Below are 19,571 nucleotides of genomic sequence, written 5' to 3' on the forward strand. Positions count from 1 at the left end.
TCCCCAGCCCAGAGTCAGTGCTGAGGGAGTGCCTGTGCGTACCTGGTAGGTCAGGTGTCGGTGGTGGGTCTCGGTGACTGAGGAAATCTGAGCCCTGAAGGAGGGGTCCAGTCACATCTGTGAGTGATGGGTCTGAGCTGGGAGGGGCAAAGAGACCTTCCCTCCCAACCAGGGGCCCTGGGCAGGACGGCTATGGGAGGAGCACCGTGAAGTCAGCTCTTTGCAGGTGGAGTTGGAGTTGCTCTTGAGACATCTAAGTGCAGTGTCACGAGCTCACAGAGGAGGTCTGGGCCCGGGCTGTGCATTTTCCTATAATCTCAATCCCTGAGGACGCAGAGGTATTGATGGCTGAACGTGAAGTATTCTTTACAGGACAAGTGAATAGTAGTATCATCTCTGTCATCAAAGCTCACGTCTCTTTATTCATAACCCACTTTGTTAATTGGATACTTACAGGGCGGTTCTTCACCACCCTCCCCTAGGCTCAGGCTCCACAGTAAAGAGATGGTGAGCCTCCCTCTTTTCCAGAAGAAGACACATTTAGCTGGTAGCCTTCTATACCTCACCAGACTTAGAATTTTAATTTGTTTTTTTAATTCTATTATCTGTTGGTCATCTCCTGACAGGAGAGACGTTTTACCTCATGGTCATGTTTCAATTAGCTGTTACTGAGAATTGCTGATCTGATCCATAGTGTATGTATTATATTAATTTTGTAGAGTACTTATCATTTTTCTTTCTTTGCCGTTAAATTTTGTTTGCCCCTTCAAGTTTCTATCCTATTTCATGTCTTATTTTTTTAATTAAAAAATGTGTGTTAGTAGTTAAGAAAACAAAAGTAAAGAAACAATGCACATGATACCTAAGTTTAGAAAATATCTATTGTGTTTTCTGTCTCGGCAATGGAGGGTTCTAGAAACTCGTGAAAACGTTCATTACACAAGTTCCTTAAAATGCTGATTAAGAAATAAATCCTTCCTTCCTCATCTTTCAAGCTGCACAGCTAATTTTCAAGAAAGTGAGGGGAAATCCTCAGAATCCAAGTCATACCAGAAAGCAGGGATTCTGGGAGATACGCGAGCCTTAGAAGCCCTGGGGTGCCGGTTGGCTCCTGAACTGAGTGTTAGTTGCCCTGGCAGGAGGGCGGGAGGTGAGCCCCAGGCCTCTCACACTGGGAGTTGGATGGCTCATCCTATGTAAGGCCAAGCACATCCTGAGAATCCTGTTTAATAAAGGGTGAATTAGAAAGAAAGAAAAATATCATTCCTCAAGGCAAGAAATTAAGGAAAGTCAATTTTTGGGGAAGCAGGGAAAAATAAAAAATCCAAAGTAAGGATTTAGTTTAAAGCTGTTCTGGCATGAGAGTGACCACAATCTCCTGGCAGAAAATCACAGCTCCTCCCGGAATGAGAAAATGTGTTTTGAATGAAACAGTGAACAGCCATTCCTAAAAAGGCCTCCTGAGTCTTCTGGATCAAGATACTAGACCCAAACAGCTCTCTTCCAAGGTCTCATTTAAATAACCAGAAAGGTTTTAAAGGAAAGAAGCCATAATCATAGTTCTATTTATTGACATTAGTATATGCTAGGAATTCAGAGGTGACTATGGAGTTGTCTCCTCTCTTATGGACCTTACTTTCTGTTTGACATAGTTGGGGATCTGGGTGGAGGGAGGTTTTAGTCTGTTGCAATTAGCTAGCAAAGGAAATTAAGAAAGCAGTGAAGGGTGGGTGAACTTTTTAGCTGAGGACAGTCCTGTTCAGTTGGCTTTTAATTGCAGGCTTGATGAGTTTTCACGGGAGGGAATTGATCTTACAGAAGATGGACTTAACTCAGGCCTCTTCAGAATGGACAAATGAACCTGGAGAAAGACAGTCAAATCTGTGCAGACATTGAAGTTCACGTGAACGTGCTGTATCCCTGAGCCAAAGATAGGACAAGTAGGCAGCACTTCTTGAGGACAGAGGGGTGGTTTTTAAGGTTCTCCAAGAATGAATCCCAGGGAACCGGGATGGCCAGTTGTCAAACTGTGACTTTGCTCTTTGGACGGTGTGCCCACCAAAGGTATTTTCCGTTTATTAGTTTTCATTTCTCTTAAATACATCTCAGGTGATGAGGACGTGGGCACAAGCATTGGACGCCATGTCGAGGAGACTTTGGATACCTGCCTAGAAGCGCGGGCACAGCTGCGGCTGCGTCATACATCTTGCCGCCCACCCCGTTGCCCGGCTCCGTGATCATGGCAGGGTGGTTCCTTGATGACCTGTCCATCTCCTTTGTGACATTCTAACCCACCAAAAACCGGAGCGTATTAGCTTGGCTTTGTTCTTTTCCATCCTTCTCTTTGAATGGACTGATAGTGGACCCACTTATGTTAGCAGATGTTTTACAAGTAGGGCTCTCAGTACAAACCTTGTAATCCCCGCTGTGTGATCTAGAGAAGAAAGTTACATTCTTTCCAAATTGTTTTGATGCACTTATGTGGGAAAATGGTGTACGTTTGAATATGTATTTCCTCTCTGAATCATCATGGCTAGAGATGAATGTGGGCAGACATGGAATGTGTTTTCTGTATTTGAACTGTATGGTCCCCTAAATTCTCCCCAGCTTTTTAAAGTCATCACTGGAGTGCTACCTCCAGAGTGTCCCAAAGCATCCACCACTGCCTGTTCTTCAGACACTGTGAATTTCCAAGTTGGAGAAGGCTGCTAGCTGGTGAGGCATTCTCTGGCACATCTCTGGCTGGCTGATGTGGGCTTAGCACCCAAGACTTGGCAGACAGTAACTAACCACGATCACTTCCATTTCTGGGACACTCATGAAGGATTTTAGACGTATGCTAGTGGCATAAGTTATTTCAATTAGTTTTCCCAACAATCATAATTAGATTTTTTTCACCTGTATTAATAAGTAAACTGTCAAAGTGAGTGCTGTGCAGACTTTGGACTGGAAAACGGGTCTTTCTGATCCCTGTCTCTGTTCCCTCCCCGGCCTATCCTTCCAGATGGCCAGGAGACTCTTCCTCAGTCTTGAGTTTCCTGCTGATATTACCACTCTCTTTGTTTCTAGGAGAGGAAAACAAGTCTAAACTTACTTTCCAGTTGAAAATGGAATGGAGAAGTAACGTTGGAAGCCGGGAGAGTCTGTCCTGTGATGAAGCGGTCTCCGAGACACTTCCACTGGGACGTCACGTCACTGTCTGGACCCCTTGCTCAGCCTGTGCACAGGTGACAGCACAGATGTGCCGAGCAGTCCTCCCGGACAGGGCAGTGGGTTGGAAATGAGTTTGGGGATTTGGTTTCATTTCATAGGTTTCTGAGGGCCTTGGCCTGGCACTTCGAGTGGGACCACTCCCTGTCCCACATACTCGTGCTCTGGGCCCGTGCAGACCTGATGTGTCCTCAGCCTGAGGCTCAGGGCCCGTGGTGAAGTGGAGAATTTTAGTCCAGGGTCTGTGGAGGCTCTGACAATTCTGGGTCGTGGGACATTGTCAAGGATGTTAATAATTCCTCCCCGAGTTTCAGATTTCCTTGCCTGTGAGCCGGGGTAGTAATAGTTTCTGAGATGATTGTAATGATTCAGTAAGGGGGGCAGCGTGTGCTGGCAGGTAGCTGGTGTTTAAGGAGCAGAAGTCGCAGACACTCTGTCAGCCTCTCACTATGTGCTCTGTGCTTTGAGAGGTTGTGTGTTTGGTGAAAGTCCTGCCCAAATACTAGGGTCTAGATGAAACGTTGTTCCTTTACTTTCCCTTTCTTTTGCTCCTTCCTTTCTCTGGGTTTCATGTGTAGGGAGCAGATTCCTCTGTTTCAGGGAATACAGGCCTTTCTAGGAAAAGGACAGGATGAACGTGGATAGGTGGGGCCGGAGGTGGTCTGGAGCATCTGCACAGCGCTGCTTCGCTGCATTTCTGCATCCGGTCCCATCAGTGCACGAAGTCAGCCTTCCTCTTCCTTCCTGTGTCATCAGGTCTCTGTTTTATGGAAAACCTTTTTTACGTGTCTTTTTTCACTTACATGTTTCGTTCAGATGCTTGTTGCTTTTCTCCCTGTGCTTCAGCGTTCCTAGGAGAGAATTCAGCAGTGCAGCATCCTCTCCGAGCTCTATGAGTTGATCGGCTTCCACTGCAAGTCCGTCTTCTTCAAGTGGGTGGCCCCCGTGCAGCGCATGGCCCCCGGCATTCCGGAGCCTGGCGGGAAGGCCTGCTACCGACTCCTTCTGCAGACGCTTCCTGGCTACAGTCTGTCACTGATTCTGCAGGAATTCAACAAAGGTTTTGGAACTAAAACATTGCTTCAGTCCGATTAACCATGCCTTGTTTGGGCCCTGCTCTCCTGTCTCATCAGGGTGAATTGTGATTCGTGTAGAACAGGACACAGCAGACTTTTTTCTGTCAAGGGCTTGGGAGTCAATATTTCAGGATCTGCAAACCTCCTGATCTCTGGTGCAGCTGCTCAGCTCTGCTGTTCAGACGCCAGAGCAGCCGGACAGTCCACACACCCACAGAGCTTTATTCACAGCAGTGGCTGGGTCTGGATTGGGTGTATGAACTGCAGTTTGTCCCCACAGCCTCCTCACTATTGACGCCTGTACCTGAGCGTGCATTTGCGACAATGGGTGAACCTACACTGACACGTCACCATCACCAAGTGCCCATACTTGACACTAGGATTTACACTTGGTGGTGTGCACTCTGTGGGTTTGGACAGATGTACAATGACACGTTTCTACCATCACAGCATCATACAGAGTAGTCTGTCTTAGTGACCCTAAAAATGCTCCGTGCTGCACCTCATTCATTCCTCCTTCCCCTCTAGCCTCTGACAGCAACTGATCTTTTAGTCTCTGTGGTTTTGCCTTTCCCAGAACACCATACAGTTGGAATCAGACAGTTGCAGAACCTTCCCAGATTGGCTTCTTTCACTTAGTAATATGCATGTAAGGTTCCTCCATGTCTTTCCATGCCTTGATAACTCATTTCATTTTAACACCATAAATAGTCCATTTTCTGCCTGGACCACAGTTTATTTATCCATTCACCTACTGAAGAACAGCTTAGTTGTTTCTGAGTTCTGGTGATTATGAATAAAGCTGCTATTAACATCTGTATGCAGATTTGTGTGTGGACGTAATTTTCCATTTTGTTCAGTAAACACCAAGGAGCACAGTTGCCAGATCATATGGTAGGAGTACGTTTAGTTTTGTAAAAAATTGCCAGACCGTCTTCCAAAGTATCTGGGCCATTTTTCATTCCCACCAGCAATGCAAGAGAATTCCTGAAGCTCCACATCCTCACCAGCATTTGGTGCTGTCAGTGTTCTGAGTTTTGGCAGTTCTGACTGGTGTGCAGTGATACCTCGCTGTTTCAGTCTGCAGCCCCTTGATGACAGATGCTGTGGAGCATGTTTCCATAGATTTCTTTGGCATCTAGTTTCCTTCTATGTCGAGGTGTGTGTTGAGGCATTTTGCTCATTTTTTAAGCAGGTTATTCATTCTTCTTGTTGAGTTTAAAGAGATTTTGGTGTATTCTGGATATCAGCCCTTTATCAATGTGTCCCTGCCCTTCACCTGCAGCACCAGAGTTGTCCTTTGGGTCTCAGTGGAGTGTCAGCTCTTCAAAGAGGTTCCCTGTCTTCCCTCAGCCTAAATACTGTCCTTGAATTTTTCACTTTCATTGACTCACTTTGTTCTTTTTAAATAGCATTTCCCATAATTTGTAAGTACATTAAAAAAAAAGGCAATGATTGAACACTGCCTCCCCGACCAGGCTGTGTGCCCTGTGAGAGCAGAGACCCTGTCCCCACTCACCATGTCCCATGACAGCACATGTCACATGTCCATGTAAATGTGTGTAACGTGGGGCCAAACCTGATGATCAGCTATGACGACATGTGTTGGCTACCATTCATTGAATAGAGTTTGTTTCTTGATCTTAATTTTAAATCACATGAATGAAACATGTTTCTTTTGAAAAATAAAACAACAAAGCACACCTCCATGTGATTGGTACTTTCTACTTAGCCTTCTGACCCAGGAGGGGACGTTCACCATCATTTTGTGGAGGAGGTTGGGGAGGTAAAGTAGGAGAGTGAGATCAAATAAAGTAAAAATGATAACTATCAGCTGGCTTTATTTTCACTAAGACAAATATTACTTTAAACCATACCTCAGCTGTTGTTCTGTTGTTTTAAACACTTCTCATAGAATTAAATGGAAGCCCACTAAACCCTGAAAGGGAAATTATGTGCTCAGGTCCTGAAAAGTGTTTATGTCTATTTCTTGAAATGCACATTTTCCCTGCTGGTTACAGAAAGTCATTGCGGGAACACAGCCGTGAGCTGTGTGTGTCTGCCGGCTTCACGGGCTGCTCACTGTCATTTTCATTTTCTTGTGTTGCAGTGTATGAAGGTTTTCCATCAGACTGTTTGCTCAGCCCCTTCCTGAATGAGGGATTGAATTTTCCACAGGAAATATTATGGAAGAGAGTGACAAGGCACATGGGTTTCCCAAAAAGCAATAGTTGTTGTAATAAACTCTCACATTGGTGAACTTTTTGAATACAAGCAAGTTGAAAATTTTATCACTAGGTCATATGCCACAAATCTGTCTTAAGAATAAAAAGATTCAGATTTTATAAAAGAAGCAGTTTGAATCAAGTATAAATTATAATTTGTACACTAGTTGGTGTTAGAACTTATACTCACTCTTACGATAATTGCCTGTGGTAGGAACTGGATCATTATTTATTTATTTAAAAAAAAATCCTCAAGGTTCTACTTGCCCCATTCTTGATGCGGCAGTGCTGAGGTTAGTTAAGTTGGGACATTTAGAATTCTTGGTTAGGTTTTCAGGACATTGATTTCAGCCTCTTTATCTTTTTTAGAATCTCTTCTTTGTGTCGGTCTTTGGTCTTTTGACAATGTGGAAATACTGCACAGATCTGTCTTTCCCTTTTTTCCTGTCTTAATGGGAAAAGATTTCTGTAAGACACACTACTAGGACATTAAGGATTTTGTGTGGGGTAAGTTTGGTCGGCTCAAAGGATTTCAATTAATACGTATTAATACTTGCTATTCAGCTAATGATAAGAAAATTATAAAATAACTTAAGTATACATCAATAAATATAGTACAATAAGCCCATCACCCAGATTAAGGAATTCACAAGCATTTCCATATTTCCTTTATTCAGACCTTTGTTCTTTTACTTGTCCTTTGTTGAAGTATTTGACAGCAAATTCAAGAAAACATGTCATTTTACCCTATGTACTCAAGTAGGCATGTCTGAAAAATGAGGGCCATTTCTTTGATCAGGTTTTTCCATTTGACTTATGTGCTCGTTAAGTACCAGCTGTATCAGGCATCTCACTAGGCATTAGGAATCCTTGGGGCAATGAGACAGTCCTGGCTCCCAAGGAAGTTAAGGGCTGATGGAAGAAACCAACACAGGAGCTTAGGTGCCTCACCTAAGGTCCCTGCGGGATGACACCAATTGGAAAAAATTTGTGCACAATACAGTGGGATTCACAGAAGGGACTGGTCAGACTAGTAGGGCAGGCCGTGAGAGAGGCGGTCAGCAGGGCTACAAGAGGAGGAATCATTTGATCAGAATCTGAAATATTTTCTGCCAACCTTCCTACAAAGCCCCTAGGGCTCATCACACACAACCCTGTGCTGTAACTGTTTTTGATTCCTGTTACCACGTCTCCTTCAGGAAGGATTTTAAGGTGGAAAATATTTAAAATCAGTAATTGTTGCCAGAAGGGACATAGAACAAAGAACATGGAAACAACACAAATGTCCATCAGCACATGACTGGATAAAGACAAGGTGATACATATCTACAATGGAATACTACTCAGCCACAACAGATGCAATTTGCAGCAACATGGATGGACCTGAAGACTGTCATTCTAAGTGAAGTGGGGTGAAAAGAGAAAGAAAAATGCCATATGACTTCATTTATGAGGAATCTAAAATTAATAGCAATAATAATAAGACCACAAATGAACTAATTGTTATTTTGATTTCTTGAATATGCTTAAGAACATATGACTGTCCCTTGTGATTGGATTACCATATTCTGTTTATTATTCTTTTGTAGTTGGCTTTATTCCTCTGGTAACTATGTAAGTTTAAAAATCTGAAACTCTAATCTGTTCTTAGAAACAATAATTAGTACATATATGTAACTAAAAACTTGCAGTATACTCTATACATGTATTTACATGCAATGTGTATGTGGAGTTGAACTGTAATAATTATACCTAATAATACTGAAAAAAGAAAAAAATAAAATAATATATAAAAAAAACTAATCACCCCTCTTTAAATATTAAAACATTCAGTTCTGAGATTCTGTGAAAGACAGCATTGAAGTAGGTTTTTAAGATTTTCTCCTTGTTCCTCGGTGAGCAGCCTGGGCTGCACAGCTTGGCCGCCACAGGCCCCCAGGACTTGCCGGCTTGCTCCTCACTTGTTGGGAGGAAGATTAGCTGCTTCAGGATTATTTATGTTCTTAGAAGTTGCTGAAAACCCCACAGAGCTTCTGTTTACATGGAGTGTATCTGTCAATATACCCCATTTTAGAAATTTGAACAGAAAATTTAAACCCAAGAACTGACAAGCACACGCTGCCCCAGCACGTGGCCAAAGCAGTGCTGCCACGGTGGCGTGTGTTGGTTCTAGAAAAAATGCACCATACACTCAAGAATGAGGGTGAACCCACAGATCTCATCTCAGCAATGCTATGAAGAGGTGGGACCCAAAGCCCCTAAAACAGTGCTGAAGTCCCCAGATGTCCCAGAACACACAGAGCCATGGGACCAAGATTCCAGTGTCTCATGGATCATCAGCCGTGGAGACCGCGTGCTGGGTCAGGAGAAGCAAAAGTAGGGATACCAGGCACACAGTCCTATTACAGCAAATTTTTAAAGGTGTTGAATTGACTAAGAGTGGCAAAGATTTGCATTTAGAATACTACATTTCCTCTCCTGGAGACGTTAGAATGATAACACTGATTAACAGAGGATGATTGTAATGGATTAACTATGATAATGATGACATGAGCTGCTCACACTAACCCTGCACTCAATGTAGACTAAGCCTTTTATGCACACACTTCATTAGGTCTCCACATCCCTGCAAGGTGGCATTAAGCACTCATACAACCATGAAATCAGTGACTATAAAACAGTCACAAGGCTTTGTCTGCAGCATGAGGTAGCAAAACCAGCAAGGATTTTCAATGACAAAATCCAAAATCATATATATTTGGGAAAGAAAGCAAACAAAACACAGAAGGACAATAAAACAAAAGAGCAGATGGAATGGAAACTTTTATTGAAGAAAGCAATGATTGATTCAATTACAACAGGTAATGTCCCTGGTATAATTGAACCATCAATCCAAATTTTTGGAATAGTGAGTTGTGAAATTACTGTCTCATTTAATATTGGAATTCCTAGTTGGACCAATTTGATATACATCACTGGTGTGATGTTATCTATTTAGGTAAATAACAATATTTATATTTTTTAAGTTAACAGGAATCATAACACAGGACTCCATATTTAGAGAGAGAATTCAAACAACTACTATCATACTCCATCCAGTAAGGACAAGTGTCCCTGCGTCACCAAAGCAATGAGAATTTGCACACAGAAAACACAGTTCTCCAGTTGTGACAAATACAAGACCGTGAACCATGAATTACGAGAAGAAGCAACTGTTTAAATGCCATGGGCAAAATTTTTTATCATCTTGAAAACATCACTGATGCACTAAGTAAGAAAAAAAATTGTTTTACTAGCAAATCTAACTGACACAGGGGATTTTCCAAGTGAGAAGGTAATTCCAAAAATTGCAGTAAAATGAGTTAAGATGATCTGTGCAGTGACGGAGCTGATATTAGACTGACCAGCATCACGATTTCCGGTTTTACACTTGCTCTCTTCTTGTCACCTCTGACACAAGAATGCATCATATGATTTTTTTCTTTAGGGAAAAAAAGATAAATAAAAACTAACTAGAAGATGTGGTATGGAAAGCAGTAATGAAGTTGTCTAACCTAATAATGCAGCCAGTGTAATGTAGCACTTATTCGGGCACTAGAATTTTTTAAATCATGATTTATTTTATATCCTATTTCTAACCTAAAGGAGGCACTTAAAGTTTTCTACTTTATTCAACATATCTTGTGGGGGTTGTGATATATACTGGTATGGCAGTTTTCAAAGATTCAAAATCGCCTCTGTGGTTGTGGTCAGGAAAGGCAAGGCTCCCTCACAGCTGCGACGGAGAAGGAATCCCCGGAGTCAGCCCCCGGGCAGCTTCCGAACCGCATCTGCTTGCACTTGGCACAGGACACCATCAGCAAGTGTAACTCTGACAAGGAGATTTCCCCGGGGACCTGGGAGGTGCTCTAACATTCTGAAGCCACTTGTTTCCCAGTTAGGTAAGGCTTGGAAAAACAGTTTATTAGAAGTGACTCCCTTTGTATGTGCCTTTTGTCCTGAGAGGTCACTAATTAGCATAAATATAAAATACCCCATAATATAAGAATTTAGGTACCCCATTTTTCCATCTACCTGTCTATTTGTTTATCATATTTATACTTAGGTTACACTTTCCATGATGTTCAATTCCGGGCACCAAAAAAGAAAGGTTGCAAAATATTTCTTATAAAAAGCGGGAATGGGTCTAAGGTTTAAAAACCACTACTGCTAACAATAAAAGCCAGATAATATTTTTAACCTCAATTGCATCATACCTTCCCGAATTCCTCCCTAAAGTTCACTGTTAAAACAATAATGGAATCTCTGTCCTTCCAAGACTCGGGCCTGATCGCCACCCATCCAGATATCTTTCTGTGGGTCCCTACTTGTCCTCGAGGCCCCCAAACACAACTTACGGGTTGAAATTTCTTCAGTGTTCCTACTGTAGGGGAAACCTGGAAGTCCCAGGCACTGTCCAGGATTCACACCTACCTGCAAAAATCAAAGTCATGTGACTGAAACGGGACAACCCAGGTTGTGTGGTAGGGCTGATAGCTTACCAAAAACAGGTTTGGGGGCCTTACCCAAGCCCTCCATCTCCTAACATGAAGAAGGACAGGGAGGCCAAATTAACCACGAGTTTGTGTGGCTTAATTACCCCATGAATAAAGGATTTGTGCCAGTGCCACCTTTAGACAGGGAACCCCAGAACCCAGACTTGGAAGCACCCTGTCCCCTACCCTCTGAACAAATATTCTCTCAAGACACATAGTGAGAGATGGGAGCCCCGGTGAGCTCTGGAATAAGATGCGACCTGAAAGACTGCTGGTAACAAATGGTGTGCAGCTCGGGCAGCCCCCAGGACCACCAGCCATTCTGGTACCACTGATGCCCACACTTCCATCCACAACAGTTTCTTCAGGACACTTATGCACATATAACCATCACACAAAAATGATTGCTTAGACATATTTTAAGAGAAATAACATTATGAGAATGCAAAATTCATGACATGTCAGAGTCAAGACCCCAGAGTATTTACTGGATGAGATCTCACGTGTGCCCTGCAGTGAGCTTTAAACCCTTAGGACACAGTCATGGAACAGTAGGCATTTTCTTTCTTTCCTCCAAGTTGGCTTTACTGGAGAACTCTGTAGACACAGGAAGACTCTGTTTCCCACCTCTACTACTTACACAAAGTGCTCATCACGTGGTGAGGGATCAGCGCTTGTGCGACTGGCTCCAATGTGAGCACTCCAGTGCCCAGCTCCCCGAGGAGCAGAGCTCCCCCCACAGGAGCAGAGACCCCCCAGGAGCAGAGCGCCCCCCACGGGCACTGCAGTGCCTGCAAGAATCAGGAGTCTGATGAGTGAGCCTGGGGCGGGCAAGTCAGGAAGCAAACACCGCTCCCTCAAGCTCTGCAGGTGATCTCTGTGTCATCTTGAATCAATACAGTCAGCATTAAAGATGATTGACAAGAGGGTAAAAGGTAAGGCCTCCCCAAATCTCCTCGCATTCCTTTAGTTGGAGACCTGGTAGAACACATGGCAACAAGAGACGCTGGCTTTTCATGCCCACGTTGGCCTCAGGGCTACAGGGGAGGCCACGGTGCTGCCTCCGCCCCACCTCCTGCCTTCGTCCTGCAGACCTCACAGGGGCCACTGACTCATTTCTCTGACTTTCTCTCCTTGGTTGTGCTGCACTTCCAGCTTTTAAAAGCTCACAAACTCCTCACTGGAAAATCTTTAACAATGAACCCAAGTCAAATGAAATCAACCAAAGAGACACACTGCCTTCTTCATTACTTTATATTTTAGGATGAAATTCTTGAAGACGACTCCCTAACCTGAAGGGGTAGATGGAGGAGAAAAGAAAACAAGACAAGCATTTTTGGGCCCATAAAAAATGAGAGGTAACCAGATGGTGTCTAGTCTTCATTACACCTCTCTGCCTGCCCCAATTTCACATGCCCCTCCCAACTGAACTCATCAGAACTCGACTGAAAGAGACGGCTGTGCAAATTTATTGGAAACCAAATAAATCACTACGGAAACAGTCTCCCAAACCCAGCGAGAACACTGTAAGCTGACCAGTGCCAGGATCTGAATACGTGCAGATCAAAATTCCGACCCCCTCCCTGGTAGGTGTACTTACAGTGGGGGTGTTGCCGTGCAGTTTGTCTGCATCCAACATATAAAAATGAAAGGGACTCCAGTTTTCAACATCACAGTCCCTCTGAAACAACTGGTGGTCAATTAGCGTTTGTCGCCAGCAAAACTCGATTTTCTCCCCTGCACGTGGAGGTGAACACACAGAAGAGACTGATGATCCCCGCTGCAAGTGTAGCTAAGTGTGTCTAAGCAAGCTGTCTCCATCAGCATCCTGATGAGCAGGGGAGTGTGTGAGCCGCGGGGCTCTGCAGACTAATGGCCAGGCAAGGAGGGCGCTTTCTTACATTGGGGAGAAAAAGGCTGGAGCAGCACTCGCTGGAAATAAATTCTAATTAAACCTTCAGGTGCGGTTCCTGCAGCAGAACCCACGCCAATAGATGAGGCTCCCTCCGTGCTGTCCAGTCATGTGAACCAGGCTCATTAATATACCTGAGTGTTTGGTTTAGCAAGTGAATCATGTCTGTTTTCTGGAAATTACATGAGGGTGGAAAACCTTCCAAACATGTTCATTTGCTGTGGACTTTGTTTAATCCTCTTAAGAGCATTTAGAATGACAAACTTCTTAAATTAGCATGTTTGCCCGAGTGACCTTTCCAGGCACATGGGCCGAAACCTAGGAAAACCCAGAAGCAAATTCAAAACCGTTCCAGCTGCACAGCACTGCAGAATGTGTCCAGTTTGAGAATAAGGATTTTTTCTCCACACACTTTTCCTCCTCTGCCCAAATTAATCAGCCTCTGCTGCTCTTGTATAATGAGTATCGTATGACTCATCTTCTCTGCCTGTAAAATGGAAATGGGAAATTCTTCTGCCCAATAAAATGACATAGAACTAAGCCCCAAAATTATATATATTTAAAAAAAAAAACAGGGCTTTACGCTGTCCAGGGATATGAATCATTTATTTAATATATCAATTGTTACTAGAATAATCTTTTCAAAATGTAACCCCTCCTCAGAAAACTTCAACTACTATTCGATAAAAATATCACAGAAAATTTCTGAAAAGAATTTAAAGGAAAATCATTTTTAACTGAATCATATTCTAGGCACACTGAATAAATTCTGTTTAGAGAACTACTTGTTTTTAATAAATGACCTATAAAAATACACCCAGCATTAACCAGTAAATCTTCAATCTTTATTTTAAAATTCTTAAGGCATGCTATATTTCTTAAATCAAATGAGGAGATATTTGCAAGCCAATGGACAACGGAATTACCTAAGAAGACATTATAAAGCAGCAAGAGCAACTAGCACTTTGCCAAGCATTCTGCCTGAGAGTCACTCGTATCATCTTATTTTGACCTGACTGCTTAGAGGTGAGCTCCATCGGCCCATTTAACACATGAAGAAACTGAGGCTATGTGCGGTCATGTTTCCAGTACTTGGTGGAGCCAGGATCCAAACCCGGATCTTTGTCTATAGAGCCTGTGCCTTTACCAGATCACACTAAATTTCTCACTCTTCAAATGCACTCAGTCCCCGAGGTAACTCACCTTCCTTGCATTTCTAGGAGTTTTAGGAATTACTGAATTACAAGGACTAATCAGACATTTGTGTGAGCTAATTTTATATTTTCTGATTTTCCTGAATCAGTTCAGGCTGAATTCATTCTACTTACGAGAAGTCCTGAGGCAGAGGAGAGAGGGGAATATAAGCCAGACATAAACAATTTCAACAGATCCACTTCATCAAGGAAGCAATGTATTAAGTAAACCATTCTGCAACATGCTTGTCAATAAACCTTGGTGTCTCTGTCTCAGCCTGAAGGAGGGTAAGCCCTCCAGCCCATCTGCCTTCCAGCCACATACCCTGGATGACCTTGGTTCCCTCACCGGTGACACATGTGTTCTCCTGGGACTCTTTGTAGAGATTAAATGATAAAACTGTATGCAAAGGGGCTACTTCATTGCCAGACAGTAGGCACTAAACAAATAATAAAATTATTTTGCTTCATGAAAATGGGAGGCAAGTCTCCCAATTAAACATTCCTGATAGAATCCCAAGAAGCACTTTAATTTGTCAACAAGAAATTGTAAAATAGCATTTCTTTTTTGAAGGCCGTATCCATTCTCCCTACTTTTTACCAATCCTGGCTGTTATCCTGAAAATCTATTCCCAGAACGTGGCATCCATCTCCCATATTTAAATCCTTTAAGTTTGAAATTATGATGAAGCTTGGGCACATAAAGATTCACACCATAATTCACAGAATAAACAAAGACCACAGGAACAGGGCCACCTCCAGACCCCATGTGCTCAGGACAGTCTCCAAACTTCACAAAATCAGAAGCATACTGTTTGAAGAGAAAGAAAATTGAATGTGATCAAGGAGGCTGACATATAGCACTGGCCGGCTCACGAGAAGACCCCGTCGCCCCCTCGTCTGACCTAAGTCATCGAACACAGTTATCCGTTGATCTCTAACTAAAACTAGAACACGGGTAGGGTTGGAAAGTAACATTTTTTCCTACAATATATACATATTGTCAACTAAAAATTGGCACTTGTCATCTGCCTCTGATTTGGTTAAGTCACGAGCCACTGCAGCTGCTGACTTTCAACACCCTCTGAAAGTAGTTAAGTGTGGAGATCAGGAATGGGGCGCTCTGTGCTCTGGGAAAATGGGCAGAAGAGTCTTCAGATAGTTAGACATTTTCAGGAAATTTTATGCGCCCAAATTCTTGCATCCCCTCCTATCTAGAAAAGCACTAAAATCATTAACAGAGACACCTGCTTCTTGACTACCAGCAGCCTCTGCCTAAACTTGTATTGGACCGCACGTCCCCCTTCACTGAAATCTTATATAATTCTGAGCTCCCCCTCCTCTTCAGAGCAGTTCCTCCGAGCTCTCTGAGATGCTGTCACCTGGGCTCTGGTCCTTATTTTGCCCCAGATAAACTTTAACCAACAACTCTCATGTTTTGTGGTTTATCGACAGTACCACAAAAATTAAGCTTACATACTTGAACTCAGAGTAAACATTCAGTATCAAATGTTTCTTGACTTAAATTCCTATTTAAATGTAAATAATTATTCCATTTCTTAAATATAACATCTTAAAATATAAATTAACAGATATTTGTGAATCTTCAAAAAATATAGTCTAGAAAAAATTTTAGCAATTAAAAAAGCTATTGTGTGGAGCTTTAGAATTTCAAAAGTGGAAGAGAATAGTATTGTAACTCAAGTTCTTGTTTTAAATGCAGAGATCCTGAGGCCTCAAAAGACATATCAATTTGCCTGATTTTATACACTGTCCTTTAACAGAAAACCTTGAACTAAGTTCCTGGTCTTTGAGAAACCAAGACTTGCTCTGCTTGTGCAGGGCTGAACTTTATGAAAATGGGTCGTGAGAAAGAACCAGAATGCGGGGGCCTGGGCGAGGCAGCGGAGGAAAGGAGGGTCTCACCTTGTCGTGGGTGAGAAGTAGGCTCCCGCAGTGCTGGTGTGATGGGCATCCCTCAAGTGCCTGAAAACTACTATTTAGCACACCTTCCACCGAAAAGCACACAAGCTGTTTAACTAGAAGGCTGACCAGGAGGCTTTCTCAGTGACACAACAAGCTATTTTCAAGTTAACTCTACAACTACAGGAAGAGAAAGAATAGAAAGCTGGTATTAGTATTAAAAATTTACACCAAGAACCATGGAAATTCCAGGAGAAATATAAAGACGTTGGAAGTTTCATTATGCGATCTTACTGCCAATTCATTTGTCTTAAAAGCTGTGCTATAAAATATATTGTCCTTTGTTGTTCCAAATCACATTTGAAAGAAATAATGTTTCTTAAGGGTGTTTCTGGAAATTTCTTCTATTTCCTAACACCAAATCTCAGACCCTTAAAGAAATGGGGGGTTGGCATTTGGTCCACTGTTCTCTAGGCAATTTGTTTTTCCTTCAAAGAAAAAGGAGGGAATCACACAGAAAAGCATTTGAGCATCAGGCTGCTTACATTTCCTCCAGGGGGTCTTCGAAAATAAGGTGGAAATGAACAGTAGGACAGAAACATGGCGGGAGAGTCACTGGCTAGAAGGTGAGAACAAATGTGTTCTCCAACGTGCTCTGGTAGCCACTAGTTTAAATGAACTGAGCAATTGTTCGAGCATACACGCACTTCTACGGGAAAATCTCAACCGTTACCAACCGATCAGTGCAGCCCGAAGCAATGGACGGACTGCGGAGGCCCCCGGCGTCTCATCGTGGTGTCTTACACCATGTGCAGGATGAGCAGTGCCTCCCCGCCCCCTCCCTCCCCTCCCCTCGAGGGAGATGGCTGGTCCTGAGCTGAGCTTACCTCATAGCAAGCTGTCTCTCAGCCCTCTGTCTAAAGCAAGATAAAAGCAGGAAAGCTACCTGGGACTTTACAGAACCAACCCAAAAGGGAACTGAAGCACCTTTCTTCCCTTCTTTCTGCTGCCTGGAATGTGGGCCTGATTTTTGACCCTCAGGCAGACACTTTGGGCCATCAAATTGACGGGCTGAAAATAAGAGGCATCTGGTTCTCTGACCCTGGGACCTTCATGCAAACCAGCCCTGTGGTACCGATTGCTTGACTTCTTTATGTAAGAGGGAAATACAAGTTTAGCATGTGTAAGCTACCGCTGTTATCTGGGGAAGTAGGTGTTGTACATTGCCACGGTAAGTCCTAATAATAAAGTTAAAGATTCACCAAAAACTATTTACCAAATAGTTAATAAATGATAAAGAGTTCCTGATTTTTGTTTTAATGCTATGAAATGTAAATCGTTTCAACATATGCTAGTAAAACAAGACACTGTGGAGAAAAAGCAAAACAGAGATTATAGAACAGAGACACAAAGCCTCCTCTTCTCCAAGGCACAGGAGGACAGCCGTGACTCTACGTGCCAAGGTTGGAGTCTCATGGGCTCCCTGTTTTCCTTGCCTTGGGTTGTCTTTTCTTTCCAGCCTTGGGAAAAATGGATAAGGCTGCTGGTCAAATCATTTCAGGAGCAACTTCCATCGTGTAGAACCCCTGTCTCTTCCTTTCCTCTGCCTCCTGGAATGTTCTGACACAATCAGTCCAGCCTTCTAAATTGAGCAAATGGAGCTCAATCAATCTGCTTTTAGACAGAGTTAGGAAACAGACATTAAAAATCATAACTAGGAAATCTTATCTTCCAGAGGTCATTGCACAGATGAAATAGGAGAATATCTGTGAATCATTCTGTAAACACTAAGTACAATACAAACAATATTAGTACTGATTCTATGTCACATTCTTCAAAAAACGAAAACAGAATAGTTTTCTACCAGAAGGAGAAGGTGCTTTGCAATTTTCTGTCACTTTAATTCTTCAAAAGTTTCTATAAAATTGATGTCTTTAAAAAAATCAATGCACATTAGGGACTAAATTTAATTCCTTCATCTTCCCCTGTTTAACAGATATCAAGAATGATACCATTTCTAGACATTTTATCTAGGAAAGCCTTTGGTATACATGAGGCACAGAGCATGACAAATTGTCAGTATCACTCAGGATAGGAAACCCATGTTTGATACCCGAACTTGAAGACATGAAGAAGATGCCTGGCATGTCCCACTGACCTTTCAAGCTGTTATTTTTGAAACACTTATTTCTTCTTGGTCCAGAACAGACCCGCATTTGTTGATGTGAGACTTTTTAAGTGAAAAGGTAAACCCATCATTACACTTTAGAGACTGAAACTTTACCCTCCTCATCCATGTGGACATAGCATCCTTACTGATTCCTAACATGAAAAATGACCACCAATGACATCTCAGAATGCTCCAATGCAGAGGTTCTCTGCTGCAGTGAGGAGGAAAGGGCCGTGTGTTTCAAGATGTACTTACTGTCTGTAGCTCACTTGGCAAGACACGGCAACTTGTCTAAGCTAAAGCTTAAAAGTGGAAAATAGAGACAACATCCATGGCAAAGGGCATTTGGAGGCTAATTCCTTGGCCCCACTTCATCGCTTCTCAAGAGCCGTGGGCAATACCTTGAGAAAGGCAGCAATACGTTACCCAACTCATCAAAAAGCTGTGCCTCCTACTAATTGACAGTAAAGCAAGTGTCATCTGGCTCAACAGATCTCCCTGTGTCTCTACAGTGGTCGTCTACTTTTTCTTTATTTTCTCGGTTGGGGGACACTCCTTTTTTGAAAATCCTCCTCCCTGCAGTAGAAGTTCTTATTTTCCCAACCAGAATGCAGGCTTGAAGGGAGGCAACAGAGCTGAGAACACGTAAATCAGTATTTATTCCTTGATATATTTTTTACACATGGACTAAAAATCATTGGGTCAGTTGGACATCAATATCATATCTAATTTACACTATTGTCAACTTTCATATTACTACCAGCTCCTGAAACAGTCACGTGGTCACTAGGTTTTTTTCCCTCCCTTGACCCATGGGTTCGATGATTTCTAACCAGACACAATAGCTTTTTGAAGTCTGTTTCACCTTTTGCTTTTAAACTAAACTTGTGTGCTTGACCCTGATTTCATTCTAACATTCACAAAAATCTATCCAAGGACAACCACATTTAACATCATTTTTAGATGTCTTGAATACAATGGTGAGTGATTCTTCCAGATCATTAAACTATATATGCACATTATGCTGTGGTCCTCTTCAATTTGTGGTGTTTACAGTAATCGTTACCTCTTTGGATACTTTATTACACATTTAGCATTTCTTTATCCAATTCAGTTACATTAATATATAAGATTTCAAAAGATCTGCTTTCTCAAAATGATGATGTTTAACATCTATAGTCTATTTTAAATCAAGTAATTCAATAAGGTTGTCAAGGACAGCAGTGAAGGTTGTGTGTGGTGATTGCTGCTTCAGAGTCTCCGGTCCTGTCCCTTGATCTTACAGGTGTTTACGCATCCTTGTCAATGTCATCACATCAGTCTATTA

The sequence above is a fragment of the Camelus dromedarius genome, unplaced genomic scaffold (assembly GCF_036321535.1).
Source record: "Camelus dromedarius isolate mCamDro1 unplaced genomic scaffold, mCamDro1.pat HAP1_SCAFFOLD_158, whole genome shotgun sequence".
Lineage (NCBI taxonomy): Eukaryota > Metazoa > Chordata > Mammalia > Artiodactyla > Camelidae > Camelus > Camelus dromedarius.